At 55.9% G+C, this 21,914-nt stretch overlaps 1 non-coding gene and 1 pseudogene across 1 annotated transcript; both read left to right on the forward strand.

Moving 5' to 3' along the window:
- Positions 1–228: 228 nt before the first annotated feature.
- Positions 229–4,259, forward strand: LOC122332104. Its single transcript, XR_006248449.1, has one exon. It is a non-coding gene; the product is annotated as a 28S ribosomal RNA (ribosomal RNA).
- A 16,004-nt stretch (positions 4,260–20,263) lies between these two features.
- Positions 20,264–21,914, forward strand: part of LOC122332125 — a 4,050-nt pseudogene continuing 2,399 nt past the window's right edge.

A 21,914-nucleotide genomic window follows, 5' to 3' on the forward strand; every position in this document is an offset into this window, starting at 1 on the left:
TCTGAGGACGGCGGCGTCCTCCTCTCGGCGGCTTCGGTGGTGTCTGCCACCTCCGTCGCCCGCCGGCGTGGACCCCCGGCTCCCTCCGCCCCTCGGGCGCTCCGTCCGTGCGTGGAGGTTCGCGCTCCGTCTCTCGCCCCCTCGGCGCCCTGCCAGCGCGCGAGCAGAGACCTGTTCAGGCCAGCCCGCAGCAGCAGCGCGGCGGCGCTCCTAACCCATATCCGACCGCGACCTCAGATCAGGCAGGCAGCCCGCTGAATTTAAGCATATTACTAAGCGGAGAAAAAGAAACTAACAAGAGATTCCCTCAGTAGCGGCGGCGAAGAGGGGAAGAGCCCAACGCGCGAATCCGCCCGGGCCACGGCGAGGACATGTGGCGTACAGAGGCCGTTCTCTCTCGGCGCGGGTGGGGCCCAAGTCCTTCTGATGGAAGCTTAGCCCGTGGGCGGTGTGAGGCGGTAGCAGGCCCCCTCCCCGCGCGAGTGCGGTTCTTCGAGTCGGGTTGCTTGGGAATGCAGCCCAAAGCGGGTAGTAAACTCCATCTAAGGCTAAATGCGGGCACGAGACCGATGATCGACAAGTACCGTGAGGAAAGTTGAAAAGAACTTTGAGAGAGTTCAACAGGCGTGAAACGCTAAGAAGTAAGCGGGTGGAGTCCGCCGCAGTCTGCCGGAGAGATTCAGCTCGGCGGGCCCGGCGGCCAGGCGCGAGTGCGCGGATCCCTTGGCCGGGAGCGCCGCCCGTCGGGCCTTCGGCCGCCGTCGGGTGCACTTCTTCCGGCGGTGCGCGCGACCGGCTCGGTTTGGCCAGGAAGGGCGGGGCGAAGGTGGCAGCGGCTCCTCAGCCGGGGCGCCCGGCTTTACAAACCCCCACGCTCCGACTTTGCGCTTACCCGGGGCGCGGGAAGTGTCCTCGCGCCTTCTCTCCTGCCGGCCAGCGGGAGGCGGGGCCCCCGTCCCAGCGCGTCGTCGACCGGGGACGGACTGTCCTCAGTCCGTCCCGACGCGCGCCAGCGCCGCCAGAGGCGGAGATCCGGCCCTCGTACAAGTGGCGCTCGAGTCCGCGGTGGTCGGCCACCCACCCGACCCGTCTTGAAACACGGACCAAAGAGAGTCAGCGCGAGTCAAAGTGTCTCTCGAGCCCCACGGCGCAATGAAGGTGAAGGCGGCGCGCCGCCGCTCAGGTGAGATCCCCCGCCCGGCGGCGCACCACCGGCCCGTCTAGCCCGCACGCGCCGGGCAGGTGGAGCTAGGCGCGCGCGATGGTACCCGAAAGATGGTAGACTATGCCTGGGCAGAGGCGAAGCCAGAGGAAACTCTGGTGGAGGCCCGTAAGCGGTCTGGCGTGCAAATCGGTCGTCCGACCTGGTATAGGGCGAAAGACTAATCGAACCATCTAGTAGCTGGTTCCCTCCGAAGTTTCCCTCAGGATAGCTGGCGCTCGCTCGCACAAGCAGTTTTATCCGGTAAGCGAATGACAAGAGGCCTTGGGGCGAAAGCGATCTCAACCTATTCTCAAACTTTAAATGGGTAAGAAGCCCGGCTCGCTGGCCTGGAGCCTGGGCGTGGAATCACGAGAGCGCCAAGTGGGCCACTTTTGGTAAGCAGAACTGGCGCTGCGGGATGAACGAGCGCGGGTTAAGGCGCCCGATGCCGGCGCTCATCAGACCCCAGAAAGGTGTTGGTTGATATAGACAGCAGGGCGGTGGCCATGGAAGTCGGAATCCGCTAAAGGAGTGTGTAACAACTCACCTGCCGAATCAACTAGCCCTGAAAATGGATGGCGCTGGGCGTCGGGCCCATACCGGCCGTCGGCGGCACGACCCGCGTTATGTCGAGACAGAGATCGCCTCGGCGAGTAGGAGGCGCGCGGTGGCGCTGAAGCCTAGAAGCGCGGGCCGGGTGGAGCCGCGCGGGTGCAGATCTTGGTGGTAGTAGCAAATATTCAAGCGAGGCTTTGAAGGCGAAGTGGAAGGGTTCCATGTAGACAGCAGTTGAACATGGGTCAGTCGGTCCTAAGGGATGGCGACGCGCCGTTGGAAGGAGGCGATGGCCTCCGTCGCCCCGGCCGATCGAAGGAAGTCTGGTTCAGATCCCAGAACCGGAGTGGCGGAGGCGGGCGCGAGGCGCCAGTCGATGCATAAGCGAACCGGAGAAGCTGGCGGGGGCCCGGAAGAGTTCTCTTTTCTTTGTGAAGGGCGGGCACCTGGAATGGGTTCGCCCGAGATAGGGGCCACGCCCTGAAGCGCGCGTTTCGGCGGCGTCGGTCAGCCCTCGTCGGCCCTTGAAAATCCGGGGGAAGGTGTAAGTCTCGCGCCGGGCGTACCCATATCCGCGGCAGGTCTCCAAGGTAGACAGCCTCTGGCATGTTAGATCAAGGCAGCGTAAAGAAGTCGGCAAGTCAGATCCGTAACCGGGGATGAGATTGGCTCTAAGAGGCTGGGCCGGTCGGGCTGAGAGTGCGAAGCGGGGCTGGGACAGCGCGCCTCGACTGGGAAGCGGCCGCCCGCGCGCCCTTTCCCGTTCCCGTTTCGCGCGTGGCGCGGGGTCTCCGCGTCCTCCTTCCCCTCCGTCTCCGCCCGCTCCGTCCGTCCGGCGTCCTCCCCACCCTCGCGGGTCCGGGGAAGGTCGGCAGCTCGAGGCGGGCCGTGAAGGCAGGTCGGGAGGTAGTGGAGGCTCGCGAAGTCCCAGGACAATCGCGTGGCGGGCAGGGAGCGAGCGAGAGGGCTCGCGCGCGGGTGTGGCGGCGACTCTGGCGTGTGCGGGCCCTCTCGCGGATCACTCCAGCTACGGCCCGCGTCGGGACTCCAGCGCGGCGCGTCGCGTCCGCCCCGTCCCGAAGTCAGGCGGGCAGCCCGCGCGTCGGCATGGCGCGTAGCCAACGCGCGCCGGGCCTCGGCGGCGCCAAGCAGCGGCTTAGAACTGAGTGCGGACCAGGGAATCCGACTGTTTAATTAAAACAAAGCATCGCGAAGGCCCGCTGGCGGGTGTTGTGTGATGTGATTTCTGCCCAGTGCTCTGAATGTCAAAGTGAAGAAATTCAGCGAAAGCGCGGGTAAGCGGCGGGAGTAACTATGAGCTCTCTTAAGGTAGCCAAATGCCTCGTCATCTAATAGTAGTAAGCGCATGAATGGATGAGCGAGATTCCCACTGTCCCTACCTGCTATCTAGCGAAACCACAGCCAAGAGGCAGGCTTGGCAGAATCAGCGAGGAAAGAAGACCCTGTTGGGCTTGGCTCTAGTCTGGCACTGTGAAGAGACATGAGGGGTGTAGAATAAGTGGGAGGCCCCGTCCCGAACGGGCGCCGAAGTTGAAATACCACTACTCTTATCGTTTCCTCACTTACCCGGTGAGGCAGGGGCGAGGCCAGCGGCATCTCAAGCTTCTGGAGTCAAGCCCGGGCGCCGCTCACGCGGACCCAGGCGCGACCTGTCCCGGGGACAGTGGCAGGTGGGGAGTTTGACTGGGGCGGTACACCTGTCAAGCGGTAGCGCCCAGGTGTCTAAAGGCGAGCTCAGGAGGACAGAAACCTCCCAGCGGAGCAGAAGGGCAAAAGCTCGCTTGATCTTGATTTTCAGTATGATACGGACCGTGAAAGCGGGGCCTCACGATCCTTCTGGCTTTTTGGGTTTTAAGCAGGAGGTGTCAGAAAAGTTACCACAGGGATAACTGGCTTATGGCGGCCAAGCGTTCATAAGCGGCGTCGCTTTTTGATCCCTTCGATGTCGGCTCTTCCTATCATTGTGAAGCAGAAATTCACCAAGCGTTGGATTGTTCACCCACTAATAGGGAGCGTGAGCTGGGTTTAGACCGTCGTGAGACAGGTTAGTTTACCCTACTGATACAGCGTCGTTGCAATAGTAATCCTGCTCAGTCACGAGAGGAACCGCGGAGTTCAGACATTTAGTGCGTGTGCTTGGCTGAGAAGCCACTGGTGCGGCTACCATCTGCGGGATTATGACTGAGCGCCTCTAAGTCAGAATCCGCCTAAGAGGCAGCGATACCGTTGCGCGCGCGAGTGCCGATTGGCCACGGATAGCCGTCAGCCCTCCGGGCGCGGTGTGAAAGGCCCGTGCGAGACTGGACGAGTGCGGCGAGCAGCAGCGCCGCCCCACTTCAGACCAAAACACCGAGTTTGTGGAGAATGTGGTGCAAAATGACTCGTAGGCGACCTGATTCTGGGTCAGGAGTTTCGTAAGTGGCAGAGCAGCTCACTCGCTGCGATCCATTGAAAGTCATCCCTAGATCCAATCTTTTTTGTCGGTCCGAGAGAGGCCCAGCCGGGCGACCTCGGGCTGGCATACCCCCTCCTCCGCGCGGGAGTACCAGTGGAAGCGGAGAGAGGCAGCGGAGAGAGGCAAGTCCGAGCAGCGGAGGCGGTCAGTCGGGCCAGAGGCAGCGAGCTCCCCTCTCGGAAGAAAAAAACCCCTCAAAACCTAAGTCGATAGGGTACCAGTGGCGGGAGAACCGAGGCAGCGGAGAGGCCGCCCGAGAGAGAGAGCTGGCTCGGTCGGGCCAGAGGCAGCGAGCTCCCCTCTCCGGAAGAAAAAAACCCCTCCAAAACCTAAGTCGATGGGGTACCAGTGGCGGAGAGGAACCGAGGAGGCAGCGGAGAGGCCGCCCGAGAGAGGCTGGCTCGGTCGGGCCAGAGGCAGCGAGCTCCCCTCTCGGAAGAAAAAAACCCCTCAAAACCTAAGTCGATAGGGGTACCAGTGGCGAGAGAGGAACCGAGAGCAGCGGAGAGGCCGCCCGAGAGAGAGGCTGACTCGGTCGGACCAGAGGCAGCGGGCTCCCCTCTCTCGGAAGAAAAAAACCCTCCAAAACCTAAGTCGATGGGGGTACCAGTGTACAGTTCTTTTGAGCCGCGGTTGTGCTGAGATAGTGACCCGGCTTAATAGTGGGAGTACCGGGCACGAGCGGAGAACAGGTGTGGGTCCCCGGAGAGTCCCTACGGGAGGCACCGGAGGTGATGCCCGAGAGGGCGCAGGTGTGCCGGCGGGGATCGGTCGTGAGCAGGGCCTGGATGTCTGTAAGGCTGGAGATGAGCTCGGGGGGGTTCGTGAAGGTGCGCGTCCGAGAAGTGGCGCAACAACCCGGCCTTGATGGGCTGTGAGATGCGCCTGGATGTTTGGACTTAGGTTTTGAGCGGCAAAAAATACCTCCGGGGTGGCGGGTCGAGTGGGAAAGCGCCCGTGAAGTGGGGGCTTACGCGGCCGAGATCGGCTGTGAGATGCGCCTGGATGTTTGGACTTAGGTTTTGAGCGGCAAAAAATACCTCCGGGGTGGCGGGGGTCGAGTGGGAAAGCGTCCGTGAAGTGGGGCTTAACGCGGCCGAGATCGGCTGTGAGATGCGCCTGGATGTTTGGACTTAGGTTTTGAGCGGCAAAAAATACCTCCGGGGTGGCGTGGGTCGAGTGGAAAGCGCCCGTGAAGTGGGGCTTAGCATGCGGCCGAGATCGGCTGTGAGATGCGCCTGGATGTCTGGACTTAGGTTTTGAGCGGCAAAAATACCTCCGGGGTGGCGGTCGAGTGGGAAAGCGCCCGTGAAGTGGGGCTTACACGCGGCGAGATCGGCTGTGAGATGCGCCTGGATGTTTGGACTTAGGTTTTGAGCGGCTTAAAAAATACCTCCGGGGTGGCGGGTCGAGTGGGAAAAGCGTCCGTGAAGTGGGGCTTACCGCGGCGAGATCGGCTGTGAGATGCGCCTGGATGTTTGGACTTAGGTTTTGAGCGGCAAAAAATACCTCCGGGGTGGCGGGGTCGAGTGGGAAAGCGTCCGTGAAGTGGGGCTTACTGCGCGGCGAGATCGGCTGTGAGATGCGCCTGGATGTTTGGACTTAGGTTTTGAGCGAAAAAAATTTCCTCCAGGAGGCGGGTCGAGTGGGAAAGCGTCAGAAGTCGCACTTAACCCGGCCGAGATCGTCTGAAATATGCGCCTGGATGTTTGGACTTAGGTTTTGAAAGCAAAAAATTTACTCCAGGGTGGCGGGGTCGAGTGGGAAAGCGTCCGGGAAGTCGCGCTTAACCCGGCCGAGATCGTCTGAAATATCGCCTGGATGTCTGGACTTAGGTTTTGAGCGAAAAAAAATTTCCTCCAGGAGGCCGGGTCGAGTGGGAAAGCGTCGAGTCGCGCTTAACCCGGCTGAGATCGGCTGAAATATGCGCCTGGATGTTTGGACTTAGGTTTTGAGCGAAAAAATTTCCTCCAGGAGGCCGGGGTCGAGTGGGAAGAAGCGAGAAGTCGCGCTTAACCCGGCTGAGATCGGCTGAAATATGCGCCTGGATGTTTGGACTTAGGTTTTGAAAGCAAAAAAATCCTCCAGGGTGGAGAAGTCGAGTGGGAAAGCGTCCGAGTCGCATAACCGGCCGAGATCGGCTGGATGAAGCGCCTGGATGTCTGGACTTAGGTTTTGAGCGAAAAAATTTCCTCCAGGAGGCGGGGTCGAGTGGGAAAGCGTCGAGAAGTCGCACTTAACCCGGCTGAGATCGGCTGAAATATGCGCCTGGATGTTTGGACTTAGGTTTTGAACAAAAAAAATTTCCTCCAGGGAGGCGGGAGTCGAGTGGGAAAGCGTCGAGAAGTCGCACTTAACCCGGCTGAGATCGGCTGAAATATGCGCCTGGATGTTTGGACTTAGGTTTTGAGCGAAAAATTTCCTCCAGGGAGGCCGGGAGTCGAGTGGGAAAGCGTCGGGAAGTCGCACTAACCCGGCCGAGATCGTCTGAAATATGCGCCTGGATGTCTGGACTTAGGTTTTGAGCGAAAAAAATTTCCTCCAGGAGGCGGGAGTCGAGTGGGAAAGCGTCGAGAAGTCGCACTTAACCCGGCCGAGATCGGCTGAAATATGCGCCTGGATGTTTGGACTTAGGTTTTGAGCGAAAAAAATTTCCTCCAGGAGGCGGGTCGAGTGGGAAAGCGTCGGGAAGTCGCATAACCGGCCGAGATCGTCTGAAATATGCGCCTGGATGTCTGGACTTAGGTTTTGAAAGAAAAAAAAATCCTCCAGGGTGGCGGGAAGTCGAGTGGGAGCAGCGTCCGAGAAGTCGCATAACCCGGCCGAGATCGTCTGAAATATGCGCCTGGATGTTTGGACTTAGGTTTTGAAAGCAAAAAAATCCTCCAGGGTGGCGAAGTCGAGTGGGAAAGCGTCGGGAAGTCGCATAACCCGGCCGAGATCGTCTGAAATATGCGCCTGGATGTTTGGACTTAGGTTTTGAAAGCAAAAAAATCCTCCAGGGTGGCGGGGTCGAGTGGGAAAGCGTCGGGAAGTCGCACTTAACCCGGCCGAGATCGTCTGAAATATGCGCCTGGATGTTTGGACTTAGGTTTTGAACAAAAAAAATTTCCTCCAGGGTGGCGAAGTCGAGTGGGAAAGCGTCCGAGAAGTCGCACTTAACCCGGCTGAGATCGGCTGAAATATGCGCCTGGATGTTTGGACTTAGGTTTTGAGCGAAAAAATTTCCTCCAGGAGGCCGGGGTCGAGTGGGAAAGCGTCCGGGAAGTCGCACTTAACCCGGCCGAGATCGTCTGAAATATGCGCCTGGATGTCTGGACTTAGGTTTTGAACGAAAAAAAAATTTCCTCCAGGGAGGCGAGAGTCGAGTGGGAAAGCGTCGAGAAGTCGCGCATAACCCGGCCGAGATCGGCTGAAATATGCGCCTGGATGTTTGGACTTAGGTTTTGAGCGAAAAAAATTTCCTCCAGGAGGCGGGGGAGTGGGGTCGAGTGGGAAAGCGTCGGGAAGTCGCACTTAACCGGCGAGATCGTCTGAAATATGCGCCTGGATGTCTGGACTTAGGTTTTGAAAGTTTTGAAAAAAAATCCTCCAGGGTGGCGGGAAGTCGAGTGGGAAAGCGTCGAGAAGTCGCATAACCGGCCGAGATCGTCTGAAATATGCGCCTGGATGTTTGGACTTAGGTTTTGAAAGCAAAAAAAATCCTCCAGGGTGGCGAAGTCGAGTGGGAAAGCGTCGGGAAGTCGCATAAACCGGCCGAGATAAATCTGAAATATGCGCCTGGATGTTTGGACTTAGGTTTTGAAAGCAAAAAAATCCTCCAGGGTGGCGAAGTCGAGTGGGAAAGCGTCGGGAAGTCGCATAACCCGGCCGAGATAAATCTGAAATATGCGCCTGGATGTTTGGACTTAGGTTTTGAAAGCAAAAAAATCCTCCAGGGTGGCGGAAGTCGAGTGGGAAAGCGTCGGGAAGTCGCATAACCCGGCCGAGATCGTCTGAAATATGCGCCTGGATGTTTGGACTTAGGTTTTGAAAGCAAAAAAAATCCTCCAGGGTGGCGAAGTCGAGTGGGAAAGCGTCGGGAAGTCGCATAACCCGGCGAGATCGTCTGAAATATGCGCCTGGATGTTTGGACTTAGGTTTTGAAAGCAAAAAATTTCCTCCAGGGTGGCGAAGTCGAGTGGGAGCAGCGTCCGAGAAGTCGCACATAACCGGCGAGATCGGCTGAAATATGCGCCTGGATGTTTGGACTTAGGTTTTGAAAGCAAAAAAATCCTCCAGGGTGGCGAAGGGTGAGTGTGGAAAGCGTCGGGAAGTCGCATAACCCGGCCGAGATCGTCTGAAATATCGCCTGGATGTTTGGACTTAGGTTTTGAAAGCAAAAAAATTTCCTCCAGGGTGGCGAAGTCGAGTGGGAAAGCGTCGGGAAGTCGCATAACCCGGCGAGATCGTCTGAAATATGCGCCTGGATGTTTGGACTTAGGTTTTGAAAGCAAAAAATTTCCTCCAGGGAGGCGAAGTCGAGTGGGAAAGCGTCGAGAAGTCGCATAACCCGGCGAGATCGGCTGAAATAAGCGCCTGGATGTTTGGACTTAGGTTTTGAAAGCAAAAAAAATTTCCTCCAGGGAGGGCGGGGTGAGTGGGAAAGCGTCGGGAAAGCGCGCTTAACCCGGCCGAGATCGGCTGGATGAAGCGCCTGGATGTTTGGACTTAGGTTTTGAGCAAAAAAATTTCCTCCAGGGCCGGCGCGAAGTCGAGTGGGAAAGCGTCGGGAAGGCGCACTTAACCGGACTCGTCGGTCGGATGAAATAAGCGCCTGGATGTTTGGACTTAGGTTTTGAGCGAAAAAAATTTCCTCCAGGGCGGGCGAAGTCGAGTGGGAAAGCGTCGAGGAGCGCGCATAACCGGACTCGATCGGTGGAATAAGCGCCTGGATGTTTGGACTTAGGTTTTGAGATAAAAAAAATTTCCTCCAGGGCGGCGAAGTCGAGTGGGAAAGCGTCGAGAAGCGCGCATAACCCGGCTGAGATCGGCTGAAATATGCGCCTGGATGTTTGGACTTAGGTTTTGAGCGAAAAAAATTTCCTCCAGTGGGAAAGGTCCGAGAAGTCGCATAACCCGGCTGAGATCGGGCGCCTGGATGGTCGAGTGGGAAAGCGTCGAGAAGTGGGAAAGCGCACTTAACCCGGCTGAGATCGGCTGAAATATGCGCCTGGATGATTTTCGTTTGAAAATTGCACTAAGTCAACCAGGGAAAGGTCCGACTTCCATACCCTCCGAGGCTCGAGTCAGGCCGACCGAGAGGCCTCTTCGGGCACGATTCAAATTTCACGCGACCCGGAGGTGGCGTTTACCAGAACAACTTTTACATCAACTTTATTTTTTTTTTTTTTTTTTTTTTTTTTTTTCTCTAAAACTCTGAAATTCGTGCCCTGCGCGTCGCTGCTAACAGGGCGAGTCTGTAGAGCGCAGGCCTTTGTAGAAAACATTCATCAGGGCCTTTAATAAATAAAATCATACCCAAATCTGTGTTATTGTGTGGGGTTAGTCTGTGGCGCAGGCCTTATGGAAAACATTCGCCGAGGCCTTTATTAAATAAAATCATGCCCAATAAAGAGTTAATGGGTCAGGTTAGTCTGTGGCGCAGGCCTTATAGAAAAACATTTTCCAGGGCCTTTATTAAATAAAATCACGCCCAATAAAGAGTTACTGTGTCGGGTTAGTCTGTGAGGCAGGCCTTAAAAAACTGTCATCAGGGCCTTTATTAAATAAAATCATGCCCATAAGTGTTATTATTATAGCAGAGAGGTTAGTCTGTGAGCGCAGGCCTTAAAGAAAACATTTATCAGGGCCTTTATTAAATAAAATCATGCCCAATAAAAAGCGTTACTGTGTCAGGTTAGTCTGTGGCGCAGGCCTTATAGAAAACATTTTTCCAGGGCCTTTATTAAATAAAATCATGCCCAATAAAGCGTTACTGTGTGGGTTAGTCTGTGGCGCAGGCCTTATAGAAAACATTTTCCAGGGCCTTTATTAAGTAAAATCATGCCCAACAAAGAGTTACTGTGTCGGGTTAGTCTGTGGCGCAGGCCTTAAAGAAAACTGTCATCAGGGCCTTTATTAAATAAAATCATGCCCATAAAAGTGTTATTATAGCAGAGGTTAGTCAGTGGCGCAGTGCTTATAGAAAACATTTTCCAGGGCCTTTATTAAATAAAATCACGCCCAATAAAGCGTTACTGTGTCAAGGTTAGTCTGTGGCGCAGGCCTTATAGAAAAACATTTTCCAGGGCCTTTATTAAATAAAATCACGCCCAATAAAGAGTTACTGTGTCAGGTTAGTCTGTGAGGTAGGCCTTAAAAAAACTGTCATCAGGGCCTTAATTAAATAAAATCATGCCCATAAAGTGTTATTTAGCAGAGGTTAGTCAGTGGCGCAGGCCTTATAGAAAACATTCATCGAGGGCCTTTATTAAATAAAATCATGCCCAATAAAGAGTTACTGTGTCGGGAGTCAGTCTGTGGCGCAGGCCTTATAGAAAACATTTTCCAGGGCCTTTATTAAATAAAATCACGCCCAATAAAGAGTTACTGTGTCGGGTTAGTCTGTGGCGCAGGCCTTATAGAAAAACATTCATCGAGGGCCTTTATTAAATAAAATCACGCCCAATAAAGCGTTACTGTGTCAGGTTAGTCTGTGGCGCAGGCCTTATAGAAAAACATTTTCCAGGGCCTTTATTAAATAAAATCACGCCCAATAAAGAGTTACTGTGTCAGGTTAGTCTGTGAGGTAGGCCTTAAAAAACTGTCATCAGGGCCTTAATTAAATAAAATCATGCCCATAAAGTGTTATGTAAGGAGGTTAGTCAGTGAGCGCAGGCCTTATAGAAAACATTCATCGAGGCCTTTATTAAATAAAATCATGCCCAATAAAGAGTTACTGTGTCAGAGGTCAGTCTGTGGCGCAGGCCTTATAGAAAACATTTTCCAGGGCCTTTATTAAATAAAATCACGCCCAATAAGAGTTACTGTGTGGGTTAGTCTGTGAGGCAGGCCTTATACAAAACATTCATCGAGGGCCTTTATTAAATAAAATCATGCCCAATGAAGAGTTACTGTGTCGGGGTTAGTCTGTGGCGCAGGCCTTATAGAAAACATTCATCAGGGCCTTTATTAAATACAATCATGCCCAATAAAGCGTTAATGTGTCGGGTTAGTCTGTAGCGCAGGCCTTAAAAGAAAACTGTCATCAGGGCCTTTATTAAATAAAATCATGCCCAATGAAGCGTTACTGTGTCAGGTTAGTCTGTGGCGCAGGCCTTATAGAAACCATTTTTCCAGGGCCTTTATTAAATAAAATCATGCCCAATAAAGCGTTACTGTGTCGGGTTAGTCTGTAGCGCAGGCCTTATAGAAAAACATTTTCCAGGGCCTTTATTAAGTAAAATCATGCCCAACAAAAAGAGTTACTGTGTGGAGTTAGTCTGTGGCGCAGGCCTTATAGAAAACATTGTTCCAGGGCCTTTATTAAATAAAATCATGCCCAATGAAGCGTTACTGTGTCGGGTTAGTCTGTGGCGCAGGCCTTATAGAAACATTTTTCCAGGGCCTTTATTAAATAAAATCATGCCCAATAAAGCGTTACTGTGTGGGTTAGTCTGTGGCGCAGGCCTTATAGAAAACATTTTCCAGGGCCTTTATTAAGTAAAATCATGCCCAACAAAGAGTTACTGTGTCGGGTTAGTCTGTGGCGCAGGCCTTATAGAAAACATTGTTCCAGGGCCTTTATTAAATAAAATCATGCCCAATGAAGCGTTACTGTGTCGGGTTAGTCTGTGGCGCAGGCCTTATAGAAAACATTCAATCAGGGCCTTTATTAAATAAAAACATGCCCAAATAAGTGCTATTGTGATGGGGTTAGTCTGTGACCCCAGGCCCTGTGTAAAACTGTCACCCAGGGCCTTTATAGAGTAAAATCATGCCCAATAAGGTTAGGGTTAGGGTTAGGGTTAGGGTTAGGAGTTAGGGTTAGGGTTAGGGCTAGGAGTTAGGGTTAGGGTTAGGGTTTGGGTTAGGGTTAGGGTTAGGGCTAGGGTTAGGGTTAGGGTTAGGGTTAGGGCTAGGGTTAGGGTTTTAGGGTTAGGGTTAGGGTTAGGGTTAGGGGTTAGGGTTAGGGTTAGGGTTAGGGTTAGGGTTAGGGCTAGGGGTTAGGGTTAGGGTTAGGGTTAGGGTTAGGGTTAGTCTGTGGCGCGGGCCTTATAGAAAACATTCATCAGGGCCTTTATTAAATAAAATCATGCCCAAATAAGTGTTATTGTGATGGGGTTAGTCTGTGAGCGCAGGCCTTATAGAAAACATTCATCCAGGAGTCTCTATTAAATAAAATCATGCCCAATAAGGTGTTACTGTGTAGGAGTTAGTCTGTGGCGCAGGCCCTTTGTAAAACATTCATCCAGGGCCTTTATTAAATAATATCATGCCCAAATAAGTGTTATTGTGATGGGGTTAGTCTGTGGCGCAGGCCTTATAGAAAACATTCATCAGGGCCTTTATTAAATAAAATCATGCCCAAATAAGTGTTATTGTGATAGGGTTAGTCTGTGGCGCAGGCCTTATAGAAAACATTCATCCAGGGCCTTTATAGAATAAAATCATGCCCAAATAAGTGTTATTGTGATGGGGTTAGTCTGTGAGTGCAGGCCTTATAAAACATTCCTCCAGGGCCTTTATTAAATAAAATCATGCCCAATAAAGGCGCTACTGTGTCGGGTTAGTCTGTGAGCGCAGGCCTTTGTAGAAAACATTCATCAGGGCCTTTTTAAATAAAATCATGCCCAAATAAGTGTTATTGTGATGGGGTTAGTCTGTGAGCGCAGGCCTTATAGAAAACATTCATCCAGGGCCTTTATAGAATAAAATCATGCCCACATAAGTGTTATTGTGATGGGGTTAGTCTGTGTGGCGCAGGCCTTATAGAAAACATTCATCCAGGGCCTTTATAGAAAAAAATTATGCCCAATAAGGTGTTAGTGTGTAGGGTTAGTCTGTGGCGCAGGCCCCTTTGTAAAACATTCATCAGGGGCGAGAATGAAATAAAGCGATGCCCATTAAAGTGTTACTGCGTTGGGGTTAATGTGTGAGCCCAGGCCCTTTGGAAAATTGAAATCCAGACACGGGGGGTTCGTAAATGTGTGTGTCCGAGAAGTCGCTCTTAACCCGGCCTTGATCGGCTGTAACGAGCGCCTGGATGTCTGGACGTAGGTTTTGAGCGCAAAAAATCCTCCAGGGTGGAGGGTCGAGTGGAAAGCGTCGAGAAGTCGCGCATAACCCGGCCGAGATCGGCTGAAATATGCGCCTGGATGTTTGGACTTAGGTTTTGAAAGCAAAAAAATCCTCCAGGGTGGCGAAGTCGAGTGGGAAAGCGTCAGGAGTCGCATAACCCGGCCGAGATAAATCTGAAATATGCGCCTGGATGTCTGGACTTAGGTTTTGAGCGGCAAAAAATACCTCCAGGGTGGAGAAGTCGAGTGGGAAAGCGTCGAGAAGTCGCATAACCCGGCCGAGATCGGCTGAAATATGCGCCTGGATGTCTGGACTTAGGTTTTGAAAGCAAAAAAATCCTCCAGGGTGGCGAAGTGAGTGGGAAAGCGTCGGGAAGTCGCATAACCCGGCCGAGATGGAAATCTGAAATATGCGCCTGGATGTTTGGACTTAGGTTTTGAAAGCAAAAAAATCCTCCAGGGTGGCGGGAGTCGAGTGGGAAAGCGTCCGGGAAGTCGCATAACCCGGCCGAGATCGTCTGAAATATGCGCCTGGATGTCTGGACTTAGGTTTTGAGCGGCAAAAAATACCTCCAGGGTGGAGGGTGAGAGTGGGAAAGCGTCCGAGTAGCACTTAACCCGGCCGAGATCGGCTGAAATATGCGCCTGGATGTTTGGACTTAGGTTTTGAAAGCAAAAAAAAATCCTCCAGGGTGGCGAAGTCGAGTGGGAAAGCGTCGGGAAGTCGCATAACCCCGGCGAGATCGTCTGAAATATGCGCCTGGATGTTTGGACTTAGGTTTTGAAAGCAAAAAAAATTTCCTCCAGGGTGGCGAAGTCGAGTGGGAAAGCGTCGGGAGTCGCACTTAACCGGCCGAGATCGTCTGAAATATGCGCCTGGATGTTTGGACTTAGGTTTTGAAAGCAAAAAATTTCCTCCAGGGTGGCGAAGTCGAGTGGGAAAGCGTCGGGAAGTCGCACTTAACCGGCGAGATAAATCTGAAATATGCGCCTGGATGTTTGGACTTAGGTTTTGAGCGAAAAAATTTCCTCCAGGAGACCGGGGTCGAGTGGGAAAGCGTCGAGTCGCACTTAACCGGCCGAGATCGGCTGGATGAAGCGCCTGGATGTCTGGACTTAGGTTTTGAAAGCAAAAAAAAAATTTCCTCCAGGGCGGCGGGAGTCGAGTGGGAAAGCGTCGGGAAGCGCATAACCGGACTCGATCGGGGATGAAAGCGCCTGGATGTTTGGACTTAGGCGCAAAAAATTTCCTCCAGAGCTCGGTCGGTGGGAAGCGTCGGGAAGGCGCGCGCCTGGATCGTTTGGACCGGATGAGCGCCTGGATTTTGGACTTAGGTTTTGAAGCGCAAAAAAATTTCCTCCAGGGCCGGCGAAGTCGAGTGGAAAAAGCGTCCGGGAAGGCGCATAACCCGGACTCGTCGGTCGGATGAAGCGCCTGGATGTTTGGACTTAGGTTTTGAGCGAAAAAATTTTTCCTCCAGGGCCGGCGGAAGTCGAGTGGGAAAGCGTCCGGGAAGGCGCGCTTAACCGGACTCGTCGGTCGGATGAAGCGCCTGGATGTTTGGACTTAGGTTTTGAGCGAAAAAAATTTCCTCCAGGGCCGGCGAAGTCGAGTGGGAAAGCGTCGGGGAAGGCGCGCTTAACCGGACTCGATCGGTCGGATGAAGCGCCTGGATGTTTGGACTTAGAGTTTTGAAGCGAAAAAAATTTCCTCCAGGGTGGGCGAAGTCCGAGTGGAAAGCGTCCGGGAAGCGCATAACCCGGACTCGATCGGTCGGATGAAAGCGCCTGGATGTTTGGACTTAGGTTTTGAGCGAAAAAATTTCCTCCAGGGCGTCAGGGCGCCGGGACTCGTCGAGTGGGAAAGCGTCCGGGAAGGCGCAGGCGCTTAACCCGGACTCGTCGGTGGATGAAGCGCCTGGATGATTTTCGTTTGAAAATTGCACTAAGTCAACCGAGAGAAGATCCGACTTCCATACCCTCCGAGGCTCGAGTCAGGCCGACCGAGAGGCCTCCTCCCGGGCATGATTCAAATTTTCCCGCGACCCTGGAGGTGGCGTTTACACAGGAACAACTTTTACATGGGTACACGATTTGGTGAAGCGCGTGTTTTGTGGACTTAGTCTCTGGCGAAAAAAAAAGAAAAAGCGACTAAGTCCATATCGACTTAGGTTTTGAGCGCCAATCTTTCTGAAGCTCCGGGCGAGGAGCTATCGAGCGCTTCACCTGAAACACGGACACAGGCGCCGAGAGAGAGGCGTTCGGCGGCGGGCGTCCCCTCGGCCCCAGCGTGATCGATTGGGCGCGCAGCGCGCCTAGCCTGAGACCCCACCCGGCCAGCCCGCTGCGCTGCCGGGAGTGCCTGGCAGAGACGCGGCGTGCAATGGGTTTACGTTTGAGCTTTGACAGCCACGCGCGCGCCAGGCAATTTGGGCGTTATTCACAGGCAGGCCCCCTCAGCCCGAGGAAGGCGCCGAGCCGCCGGAGGAGGCCTAGGCGGCGGTCAGAAGCGCGAGAGTCCGTCACGGGCGGGCGTGGAGGGCAAACGCGGCAGCGTCCAGCGGCGCGCGGCGAGTACCCCGTCCCGTGAAACACACTTTTCGGCGTCGGCGCGATCCCAGCGGCCACCACCCCAGCAGCGGCCCCGCCGGAAGAGGTTCGAGCAGCGCGTCGCCCTATGGCGGCGGTCTTGCCGAGGTCAGCGGGGTCTGCCCAGGCCCCCTCCTCAGGCGGACTGAGACCGTGTGCCAGAGCAAGCAGCGCCGCGTCGGTTTAGTCCCCTCCCCGGGGGTTACCTGGTTGATCCTGCCAGTAACATATGCTTGTCTCAAAATTAAGCCATGCAGGTCTAAGTGCACTGGCGGCGGTACAGTGAAACTGCGAATGGCTCATTAAATCAATTATGGTCCCTTTGATCGCTCCACCGGTACTTGGATAACTGTGGCAATTCCAGAGCTAATACATGCAAGCGGCGCCGACCGGGCGACCGCCTCTCCTCGCGGGGCGGAGGCTGAGGGCGCGTGCATTTATCAGATCAAAACCCATCCGGGCCCCGGCGATCCGTCCTCCCGGACCAGTACAGCTTTGGTGACTCTAGATAACCTCGGGCGATCGCTCGCCCTTCCGTGGCGGCGGCGATTCATTCAGTGTCTGCCCTATCAACTCGATGGTACATCAGCGCACTACCATAGTGACCACGGGTGGCGAGAATCAGGTTCGATTCGGAGAGGAGCCTGAGAAGCGGCTACCACATCCAGGGAAGGCAGCGAAGCGCGCAAATTACCATTTCCGACTCGGAGTAGTAGTGGCGAAAATAACAATACAGGTCTCTTTGAGGCCTGTAATTGGAATAGCGTATCTTAAACACATGGCGAGGACCCATTGGAGGCAAATCTGGTACCCAGCGGCGCGGTAATTCCAGCTCAATGGCGTATATTAAAGTTGCTGCCCAGTTAAAAAGCTCGTGTAGTTGGATCTACAAGGATCTGGCTGGCGGTCCGCCCGAAGCGAAAGCCACCGCCGTCCCAGGTCCCTGCCTCAGCGCCCGGATACCCTTGGCTGGAGTGTCGGTCCGAGGAGGGCAAAGCGTTTACTGAAAAATTAGAGTGTTCAAAAGCAGGCGGCGTGCTACCGCTGAATACGCAGCTAGGAATAATGGAATAGGACTCCGGTTCTATTTTGTAGGTTTCTGGAACCGGAGCCATGATTAAGAGGGCGGCGGGGCATTGCGTATTGCGCCGCTAGAAGTGAAATTCTTGCCAGACCCGGCGCAAGGCGGGCGACAGCAACATTTGCCAGAAAATGTTTTCATTAATCAGAACGAAAGTCGGAGGTTCGAAGGCGATCAGATACCGTCGTAGTTCCGACCGTAGCGATGCCGACCACGCGATCCGGCGGCGTTATTCCCATGACCGCCCGGGCGGCGTGCGGAAACCACGAGAGTCTTTAGGTTCCGGGGAGTATGGTTGCAAAGCTGAGAGCAAAGGAATTGGCGGAAGGCACCACCAGGAGTGGGGCCTGCGAAACAATTTGACTCAACAGGAAACCTCACCCGGCCCGGACACGGAAAGGTTGACAGATTGATAGCTCTTTCTACGATTCTGTGGGTGGTGGTGCATGGCCGTTCTTAGTTGGTGGAAGCGATTTGTCTGGTTCATTCCGATAACGAGCGAGACTCGGCTTGCTAAATAGTGCGGCGCGGCCACTTGGGTCAGCGTCAAAAAACTTCTTAGAGGACAAGTGGCGTTCAGCCACGCGAGATGGAGCAATAACAGGTCTGTGATGCCCTTAGATGTCCCGGGGCTGCGCGCGCCACAATGGGCGGATCAGCGTGTGTCTACCTGCGCCGAGAGGCGCGGGTGCCAGCTGAACCCGGCTCGTGATCGGGACTGGGGATTGAAACTATTTCCCATCAACGAGGAATTCCCAGTAAAAAGCGGGTCATAAGCTCGCGTTGATTAAGTCCCTGCCCTTTGTACACACACCCGTCGCTACTACGATTGGATGGTTTAGTGAGAGTCCTCGGACCCGGCCCGCGGTGCCTCGCGAGAGCTCTGGCGGGCGACGCGCGGGAAAACGATCAAACTTGACTATCTAGAGGAAGTAAAAGTCGTAACAAAGGTTTCCGTGAAGTGAACCTGCGGAAGAGATCATTGCTCGGCCCGGCCCGATCAAGCGGCTCGCCCGGGCGGGAGGCCTAGCCCACCTCCCCGTCTCAAGCTCGGGTGCGGCAGAGGCGGCGCAGCGGCTCCAGCGCGGCCTCCCCCCGGAGCACCCAGCGAAAGCGCAGGCGCGATAAGAAAAAGGGAGAACTTGACTGTCGCTGCACTCGCGGCCCCGGCTTTCAGCGGCGGGGCTGAGCCGAGAGCCTGCCCGAGTACCTCCGCCACCCGGCCTCCGGGACCGTGGGTTCAAAGTCTCCTCCGCGCGAGGAGAGCGCCCGTCGGGAGTAAAAAACCTCTATCCTATTTTACTCTATGATCAGCGGCCGTGGCGAGAGTCTACCGCTCAAAAACCCCAAGGCGGCAAAGAACACGCACAAAAACCTAAGGCAGGCGGAGAGAGAGATCCGCGAGAAGGAGCGCCCGTTCCCTGGGAGCAGCGCACCTCCCGCGGAGAGGCAGGCAACCTACGCGGCGCCCATGACTGTCGCTGCACTCGGTGAGCCCCTGCTTTCCAGCGGCGGGGCGAGCCGGGGCCCTGGCGGAGTACCCGCCGCGGCCTCCGGGACCGTGGGTTCAAAGTCTCCTCCCGCGAAGAGAGGGGCGCCCGTCGAGTAAAAAAAACCTCTATCCTATTTTACTCTAGATCCAGCGGCGTGGCCCGAGGTCTACCGCTCAAAAACCCAAAGCAGCAAAGAACCGCACAAAACCTAGTGGCGGAGAGAGAGAGAGATCAGAGAACTTGACTGTCGCTGCACTGGCAGGCCCCCTGCTTTCCAGCGGCGGGGCGAGGCGAACCCTAGCGAGTACCCATGCGGCCTCCGGGACCGTGGGTTCAAAGTCTCCTCCATGAAGAGGAGGCGCCCGTCGAGAGTAAAAAAACCTCTATCTATTTTACTCTATGATCCAGCGGCACGTGGCCGAGAGGTCTGCAGCGCAAAAACCCAAAGCGGCAAAGAACCGCACAAAAACCTAGGCGGCGGAGAGAGAAGATCCGAGAGAACCGGCTGCCGCTGCACTGGCGAGGCCCCTGCTTTCCAGCGGCGGGGCGAGCGAGGCCCTGGCAGGTACCCGCCACGGCCTCCGGGACCGTGGGTTCAAGTCTCCTCCCAAGAGAGGCGCCCGTCCGGGAGTAAAAAACCTCTATCCTATTTTACTCTATATTTCCAGCGGCCGTGGCGAGAAGTCTGCCGCTCAAACATCCAAGGCGGCAAAGAACCGCTTAAAAACCTAAGGAGCAGAAGCGGAGAGGATCGCGAGAAGAGCGCCGTTCCCCTGGGAGGCTCAGCGCACCTCCCGCGGAGAAGCTTGAGCAACCTACGCGGCGCCCCACCCCAGCAGCGCGGGGTGGGGGCCGGGCATGAGCCTCTGAAGGCACTTTGCTTTGCCAGCGGCTGGGTACCCAGCAGGCCGCCGGGACCGTGGGTTGAAGTCCCCCTCTGCGTGAGGCGCCGTCGAGAAACGACCTTTGTATTTTAGAACCCACACAAGCCTGTACAGTTCGGCCTCGCCTCCAGGCGCTAAACTCAAGCGCCAAGTCGCGACTCTTAGCGGTGGATCGCACTCGGCTCGTCGTCGATGAAGAAGCGCAGCCAGCTGCGAGAACAATGTGAATTGCAGGACGCCGATCCGCCGACGCCGAGAGCGCCACTGCGGCCCGGGTCCGTCCGGGCCACGCCTCTGTCCTCTGGTGGCTTTCCCCGATCGGTGGACCTCGGGTCCCGCGGCTGGAAAGCGTCGCAGAGGCTTCCCGCTCCCCTCCGTCCTCCCAAGTGCCCAGACCGCCACGCACGCCGCCTCCTCGGCGGGAGTCAGGCGCTTCCTCGGCCCCCTCACGAGGGAGGTCAGCGTCCCCCAGGCGTCTGGGACCGGGCGGCGTCCTCCTCTCGGCAACCGGTGAGTGTCTGCCACCTCCGTCGCCGCCGGCGTGGACCCCCGGCTCCCTCCGCCCCTCGGCCGCTCCGTGCGTACGTGGAGTTCGCGCTCCGTCTCGCCCCCTCGGCGCCCTGCCAGCCTGGTGGCAGAGACCTGTTCAGGCCAGCCCACGCAGCAGCGCGGCGGCGCTCCTAACTCCCATATCCGACAGCGACCTCAGATCAGGCAGAGGCGACCCGCTGAATTTGGAAAAAGCATATTACTAAAGCGGAGGAAAAAGAAACAAGAGATTCCCTCAGTAGCGGCGGCGAGGGAAGAGCCCAGCGCGAATCCGCCCGGAGCCACGGCGCGCGAGGACATGTAGCGTACAGAAGGCCGTTCTCTGAGAGAGCGCGGGTGGGGCCCAAGTCCCTTCTGATGGAAGCTTAGCCGTGGGCGGTGCAGGCCGGTAATGAGCCCCCTCCCATGCAGAGTGCGGTTCTTCTCGGAGTCAGGGTTGCTTGGGAATGCAGCCCAAAGCGGGTAGTAAACTCCATCTAAGGCTAAATACGGCACGAGACCGATGATTCGACAAAGTACCCGTGAAGGAAAGTTGAAAAGAACTTTGAAGAGAAGTTCAACAGGCGTGGAAACCGCTGAGAGTAGCGGGTGGGAGTCATACGCAGTCTGCCGGAGAGATTCAGCTCGCAGCCGGCGGCCGGCTGGCGTGAGTGCGGATCCATGGCCGACGAGGCGCGCCCGTCGGGCCTTCGGCGCCGTCAGGTGCACTTCTTCCGGCGGTGCGCGCGCCGGCTCGGTTTTGCCAGGAAGGGCGGGGCGAAGGTGGCAAGCGCTCCTCAGCCGGGGCGCCCGGCTTTGAAACCCCGCGCTCCGACTACCGCTTACCGGCACGCGGGAAAGTGTCCTCGCGCCTTCTCCTCCTGCCAGCGGGAGGGCAGGAGGCCCACGTCCAGCGCGCGTCGTCGACGGGACCGGACTGTCCTCAGATCCGTCCCGCCGCGCCCAGCGCCGCCAGAGGCGAGATCGGCCCTCGTACAAGTGGCGCTCGAGGTCCCGCGGTGGTCGGCCACCCACCACGACCCGTCTTGAAACCACGGACCAAAGTCTCGCGGCGCGCGGAGTCAAAGTGTCTCTCGAGCCCCGCGAGCAATGAAGGTGAAGGCCGGCGCCGCCGCTCAGGTGAGATCCCCCGCCCGGCGGCGCGCACACCACCGGCCACGTCTGGCCGCACCGCCGGGCAGGTGTGGAGCTGAAGGCGCGCGATGGTACCCGAAAGATGGTGAACTATGCCTGGGCAGGGCGAAGCCAGAGGAAACTCTGGTGGAGGCCCGTGGCGATCTGGCGTGCAAATCGGTGTCGTCCGACCTGGGTAGGTAGAGGCGAAAGACTAATCGAACCATCTAGTAGCTGGTTCCCTCCGAAGTTTCCCTCAGGATAGCTGGCGCTCGCTGCGCAAGCAGTTTTATCCGGTAAGCGAATGACAAGAGGCCTTGGGGGCGAAGCGATCTCAACCTATTCTCAAACTTTAAATGGGTAAGAAGCCCGGCTCGCTGGCCTGGAGCCTGGGCGTGGAATCTGAGCGCCAAGTGGGCCACTTTTGGTAAGCAGAACTGGGCGCTGCGAAGATGAACGAGCGCCGGGTTAAGGCGCCCGATGCGGCGCTCATCAGACCCCAGAAAGGTGTTGGTTGATATAGACAGCAGGGCGGTGGCCATGGAGTCGGAATCCGCTGGGAGTGTGTAACAACTCACCTGCCGAATCAACTAGCCTGAAAATGGATGGCGGCTGGGCGTCGGGCCCATACCCGGCCGTCGGCGGCGACCCGCGTTATGTCAAAGAGACAGAATGCGCCTCGGCGAGTA

Source organism: Puntigrus tetrazona, unplaced genomic scaffold (assembly GCF_018831695.1).
Source record: "Puntigrus tetrazona isolate hp1 unplaced genomic scaffold, ASM1883169v1 S000000003, whole genome shotgun sequence".
NCBI lineage: Eukaryota > Metazoa > Chordata > Actinopteri > Cypriniformes > Cyprinidae > Puntigrus > Puntigrus tetrazona.